We start from the raw sequence: 6609 nt of genomic DNA on the forward strand, positions 1-6609 counted from the left end.
TGAAGGGGCACAGTGTGTACACAACAAATTCCAGAGCTCAGTAGGATGGTGGGTTGTGATAGCATTAGGCCTAAATGTTCTGGCTATTTAAGAAAGAACACTGTTCCATAGTTGTTGTGATATGACAAAGCAGGTTTAAGGCGTCAGCATGCTTCAGTTTGGCTGACGCCCAGCCGAACGAGTGTGCTCACAAACTCCCTTGAAAGACCTTCGCTTGAAAGACAAAAAGGGGCAATAGTGCAGTTTGTCCATTTTGAGACACCGTAGCCAGTAGACTTCCTCAAAATATAGTCTGAATTCATCTAAGATAATTAATGACAGATTTGAGTTAATAAGTTTTTTTTTTTAAAGGAAAATCTGCATGAAAACGAGTCGTCTCTGGTTGAATGACAAAGACTTTTGAAGAATGCCTACTGTTGACCAATCACTGATGCAGGGGCATAAACTAAAGTTCAAAGACGAAGTCTATCTCCAGAAAAAAGTGTGCTCCCAAAAATCCCTCACCAAAGTCTGAACAAAAACGTCACAAAATGTTGTAATATATGCATGAACTCGAACAAACTGTTTCGTCTGGGAAGCATGACGGTCTTTCGTTTCACCGGACGCACATGACCTGGACGTTGATTAAGGTAGTCCCCGCACCTCTCTGATTCAGATGGGTTAAATGATGAAGACACATTTCCGATGAATGCATTCAGTTGCGCAACGGACTAGGTATCCCCTTTATCAGACCTGACGTGATTGAGTTTAAGACTGTTGTGTCGGCCTTTCTTAAAACGGTTGAGTCAGCCATAGAAAACCCAACTGGGCTAGGCTAGTGTTCGGTCTCGCTAACAAACTAATGATTTCTACTGTCAGCACTAAATGATTTAGCACCTTGATTTCCAATCAGGTTGTACAGCAGTGTTGCTCAATCTATTTCTGTATTGTAAGTTTTAAAGGGATACTTTGGGATTTTGTCAATGAGGCCCTTTATCTACTTCCCCAGAGGTCAGGTGAACTGGTGGATACCATTTCTGTCTCTGTGTCCAGTATACGAAAGAGGTAGTTTCACGTGCACACTAGCAGACACCTGTACACTTCCAGTCACTGAGCTAACACTAGTTAACATTGACTCGCCAAACTACAAATAAAAATGCTATGCACTAGTTCACCTGACTCTGGGGAAGTAGATAAAGTCCCTCATTGACAAAATCCCGAAGTCTCCCTTTAACCCGGCACTAACACACCCCTTCAACTAATCAACAGCTTGGTGATTCGTTGATCATTTTAGACGTGGGTTGAGGTTAATGGTTGTGTGCTGAGAAGACTCTGTGGTATTTTCTGACTTCTGTCCTTTAGGTCACGTTTCCCCCCCAACCAAAAACACAAGTGCAGGCCACACAGAGCAGCAGAATGGCTTGCCCTTCCTCAGTCAGCAAACAGTAGTTTACATAATGCCAAAATCAAACAGGCCCCCTCCCAAATTTAACAACAGGACTACAGAGAACGCCAAACCCTGCATTCCACACACATACCTGTCATTGCAACAGCGGCAGCAAACCGTGTACCATAAAAACGGTGTTGCCACGGTGACCTACCTTAACACAGGGGTGTGGCGGCGCTGTGGGTGCGCCCTGAAACTACTCCTTACCCCTGAGCGTCCGTACTGTCTGACTCTCCCAGATAGCCTACAGTACCTTAATCTGTCATCACATAAAACTGTCTGATAAGGAGAAGAACACTGATAAACTCAGTTTCCATACAGGTCTCTTAATCCCTAGAACATGTTCATGCTATTGTCCACATCTAGGAGCGAAATGGGTTAGTTCTGGCATTTATGCGGCATTTGCAGTATAATGTGAGTAAAATAGTATTGGGGCCTGACTGTAAAGTCCAGTATCTCTCAGCTGGAACCACTTCACACATCCGGAAGCCTAATGGAAGGAATAACATTAGAGAACTGTGGGGTGTAGGTGTATAGAAACTGGAAGCTACATTAGGCTACTCAAAACCGTGTGCATCTCAGGCTATCAAACCGCACATTAGTTTTTAAACTGTAGTAGACAAAAGAGTGGACACACCATGGTGGATTCTAATGGGATTTACTTACACATTGCTGTCATTCCTCTTTTGTCTGGGCTGTGGGTGAGAGCAGCCAGACTGCAAAACAGGCTACTGTATTTACATACCCTGTCGGCTACAGTAGCTTACAATGTGAAGCTCTTTAATTCTGGCAAATAAACATCACTTTCTGCAATGTGTGGAGAAAGAAAAGTGTGCTATGAAGAGTGTTTAATGTCCATCTAAGCGCAGCTGTTAAAGCAACAGTGTAACAACCAGCGATACAATAGGCTAACAATAATCATCCCAACGAATATGAGCTGTATGCGGGAATTTGATCTTCGGATTGTAGACCCATTGTGGAACAAGCCAATAGGCTATGGGATGGCATTTAGAAATTCCCCAATTGATTTAAGCACAAAACAAATTGAAACAAAATGGAAAAACTGGGAAGCAATTAGAATTATTTAAAGAAAACAGACAGCCTACGATGTAAACCAAACACGACGGTTTAAAACAGTGGAAACACAAGTGATGTTAATGAATGAGTCGAAGGCTATAGGCTACTCGGTAATAACATATTCGAGCCTACTTAATATAATAAGTGCATTCTTTCATGTAAAAGGAAAACATTACATTTGTATGTTAACCATATTTTACTGGAAGCCTGTAATAACGCACATATAGCCTATCAACTGCACCGTGTGGAGTGTGGACACAAAGACAAGTGCCCTAAAGAATCAGAAAGTGACGGTCTACACTAGTAAACGGACAACATGGTCCATGGATATTGTCCCCGTCTAGGCCTTGTACCAAACAATGGATAGGCTACTTTGTATGTTTGTACCCACTGACGTGTCATAGTTTGCATTACCACATTTGTGAAAAGAAAACACAGCAGCCATAGCCTATAGTTCACGCCACAAACATCATGCCCGGGCGACCACACCAACTTTACGCTCAGTTGAAAATTGTCCTTACCTTGGTGTTCACTCCAACGAGAACGAGCAACCGGGACTGGAGAGCCACACACACTGGGGAAAAAACAGAAAACCTTTTCACAAACCAACCGAGTCGTGATCAAAAGCGCAACAAAACTAAATTCACGTATTTGGTTCGGTTTCTCAGAACGATTCCTTTCTCTGGCCCAGCTATTCCACTCGCTGCTTGCTAGTCCTCTCCCCCTCGAGCACAAGCTGCCTCCACCACAATCCACTCGTCCGACTGGTGACGTCACCGCCGAGGGACAATGCGTGGTATGACATGGAGGTTGATTTATTTCCACTAATCATACAATATACGTTGTTGAATGACTGGTTATTTTGCATTCGGACGTTATTTAACTAGGCAAGTCAGTTAAGAACAAATTTTTATTTACAATGACGGCCTACCCCAGTCAAATCCTAATCCAGACAATGCTGGACTCCCAATCACGGCCGGTTGTGATACAGCCTCAAATCCAACCAGGGTCTGTAGCACTGAGATCCAGTGCCTTAGACCACTGCACCACTCAGGAGCCCGAACAATTCTACATTTTTATTTTGAGGAAGTATGACCAATTAAATGGAGTTTGTGACCACTGAATGCAACCCACTGTGATGTTCAGTATTATTTTGAAAAGAATTTCCCCAATTCAAAACATTTTTGTCACTACTCAACGTGACCCATATCTCAGGGAATAAAAAGAAACACCACTGTGGAGGTCCAAAGCTAGATGTATGTTAGGAGAAGTGCAATATTATCATGTTAGGAGACGTGTACTTGCAATGTGGAGGAGGTCGAAGAGAGTGAGGGAGGTAGAGGGTGAGCTTGAATCGGTTAAAATTTGTCATATTTTTGGAGAAAGTCAACCGATTCAAGCTCACCCTCTACCTCCCTCCCTCTCTTCGACCTCCTCCACTTTGCAAGTACACAAAAAAATGAGTCTTATTTTTGGAGAAAGTGGACCCCCTGCCTTTTGGCTGATCCATAAGTGGTTTCAGGGTGGGTGAAAATGGAGTTGGTTGCTGTGGAATCGGTGAAGGTAATACGAAGTGGTCTTGTGATAATTGTTTGTGTTTCTGCCAGTCAGAGGGAGCAGGCACTCCGCGCCACACGAATGGGGTCAAGAGCTGTGGCTTGTTTTGTCCTCAAAAATGTACATGTACATGAAAAATGTACATGTACATGAAAAAGTGAACCAACTGATGTGGAAGATTCCAGGTATTTGTGAATCTCATTGTTTGGTGTGACGCAGACAAGGTGGCGTGAGAGGTGGAACAGAAGACTCATTGAACAGAAGAGTTCTTTTGAGTTGATGTTGAGTCTTTGCCCGTTATCCCGTACGAGCTTTTCTGTTATCCCATACGAGCTTTTCTGTTATCCCATACAAGCTTTTCTGTTATCCCATACGAGCTTTTCTGTTATCCCATACGAGCTTTTCTGTTATCCCATACGAGCTTTTCTGTTATCCCGTACAAGCTTTTCTGTTGTCCCGTACGAGCTTTTCTGTTATCCCGTACGAGCTTTTCTGTTATCCCATACGAGCTTTTGTGCCGAATCCATGACGTTGTTACAGGTGTCAAGCTTATGGGCATGTGGCAGCAGTGTGTTGGAGGGAGGTAGGTGTGCAGAAGGGCATGAGACAAAGGAATGTGTAGTATTGGGGAAATAAGTGGTATGTGTTAGTTGTAGGGGTGCCCATGGGGTTGGGGATCAGAAGTGTCCAGTATGAGAGAGGCAGTTTGAGGTTACCAGTATTAGAGTAGTGCAGAGGGTGTCATATGATGAGGCAGTGAAGAAAGTTATATGAGAACTTGTTCTCAACTGACCTACCTGGTTAAATAAAGATGAAATAAAAAAAATATTTTTAAAAAAGTAGAGGAAGATGGGTCAATGGGGGGGGGGATCCTGAGAGGATTCGTGTGAGCAGTAGATCTGTGCCAACACAGAGGGATAGGACCTTGAGTGATATATGCTTCAGTAAGGCATACTTTATAACGTTCATAGCAATAGTTAACTGTATTTCAGCGATGGAACTTCAGTTGCAGAAAATAGAGGTTGTGCGGTGGCAGCTGCAGAGAACAATTTGAGTGTACGAGATTTGATGTCAGAAGAGTTACAGGGTGTGTTGAGTGGTTGAATCCTGTCCTCTCAGGCCATTGGCCTGAGCTAGGACCAAATAGGTTTCAATAGTGTAAAAGGGTGGTGGGTTTTTAATGAGTGCAGGGTTAGATGGCAGGGTATTTTTTAAATATATTGGTTATTTTTTCCCTTTCCCCTTTTTCCACACAAAGTATAAGGGATATATACCCCTGTCTAGTTGGTGGCGGCAATGCAACATTTATTGGATGCCAACCACCGTTAAACCTCAAAGAAGAAGAGGGCCAACCCTGCATTTGACCAGCTCTTAATTCCAATAAGGAAACCCTGCTCTCCGTGTAATTACAGAACAACTAGTCTGGTGTAGCCAGACCTACAAAATTAGGTCGGTGTCCCCCCTTGTCACGTTCGTCGTATGGAGGAGACCAAACAGCAGCGTGATATGAATAGATCTTCTTTAATAAGACGAAGAACACTTAAACAAAAGTGAAGCTATACTATAAATGTGCATACACAGACAACTAGACATAGACAATAACCCACAAAATACCCAAAGAAGATGGCTGCCTAAATATGGTTCCCAATCAGAGACGACGATAAACACCTTCCTCTAATTGAGATCCAATCTAGGCAACCATAGACATATAAACACCTAGATGATAAACAACCGCATAAACCTACACAACCCATAGACCTTACAAAAACACATACATCACCCATGTCACACCCTGACCTAACCAAAACAATCAAGAAAACAAAGAATACTCAGGTCAGGGCGTGACACCCCTCAGTATAGGTAAAACTGGTTCTCGATGAGGCTAAAGAACAACAAACAACTAGAACTAATCTCTCTGTTGCACTTCCATTTCCCTCCCTGGTCTGGTTTGGCTTTGGTTCTTTAGAAGTAAATCATTGCATTACATGCTCCATTTAATAGCATAGTGTAAACAAACATGACAACGATACAATGCAAGGAAGGAGACAATGTGAATTCCTCTAATGGAGACAATTTGAATGCGGTCATTGCAAAATGGGAGAACGATTAATTGGGTAATGGGTTCAATTAGACTGAATCGGCTCTCTCCTTAATGAGTGGTCCCTACTGTGGCAACATAGGGCCAACAGATAATCAGTGATTTGAAGAATGACCGAGGCACAGCTGTCAACATCCTAGTCCTCAAATGAAACTGGTATACTTTGCTATTTATGCTATTTTTATTCCTCCGCCAGTTTTGATCCTTTATATTGGGCAGACAGACCAGTTCCTTACCTGCTCCCGCTGCCACCTGTCCTCCATTTTTGGGGTAACGGTGTTATCAATTGGTTGTAATCTGGGATTGAGCAGTCCTTCCTTTACAATTCTGATAACTCCATGAAAGACTCTACCATTCCAATTTCAAATATAATTTAAAAACAAATACCCTTTTCAAACAAAAAATACTATTTTCCATAAATACAGGTATTTTATTAACCAATACATTTGAG

At 42.6% G+C, this 6609-nt stretch overlaps 1 protein-coding gene across 1 annotated transcript in view; it reads right to left on the minus strand.

The window, feature by feature from the left end:
• The window catches only part of LOC124044308 (cytoplasmic protein NCK2-like), a 46750-nt gene extending 43477 nt beyond the window's left edge, over positions 1-3273 (minus strand). The window contains exon 1 of the mRNA XM_046363965.1: positions 3025-3273. The gene's annotated coding sequence lies outside the window, so the exon portion shown is untranslated. The remainder of the gene's footprint in view (positions 1-3024) is intronic.
• Positions 3274-6609: the final 3336 nt, after the last annotated feature.

Source organism: Oncorhynchus gorbuscha, linkage group LG01 (genome assembly GCF_021184085.1).
Source record: "Oncorhynchus gorbuscha isolate QuinsamMale2020 ecotype Even-year linkage group LG01, OgorEven_v1.0, whole genome shotgun sequence".
Classification (NCBI taxonomy): domain Eukaryota; kingdom Metazoa; phylum Chordata; class Actinopteri; order Salmoniformes; family Salmonidae; genus Oncorhynchus; species Oncorhynchus gorbuscha.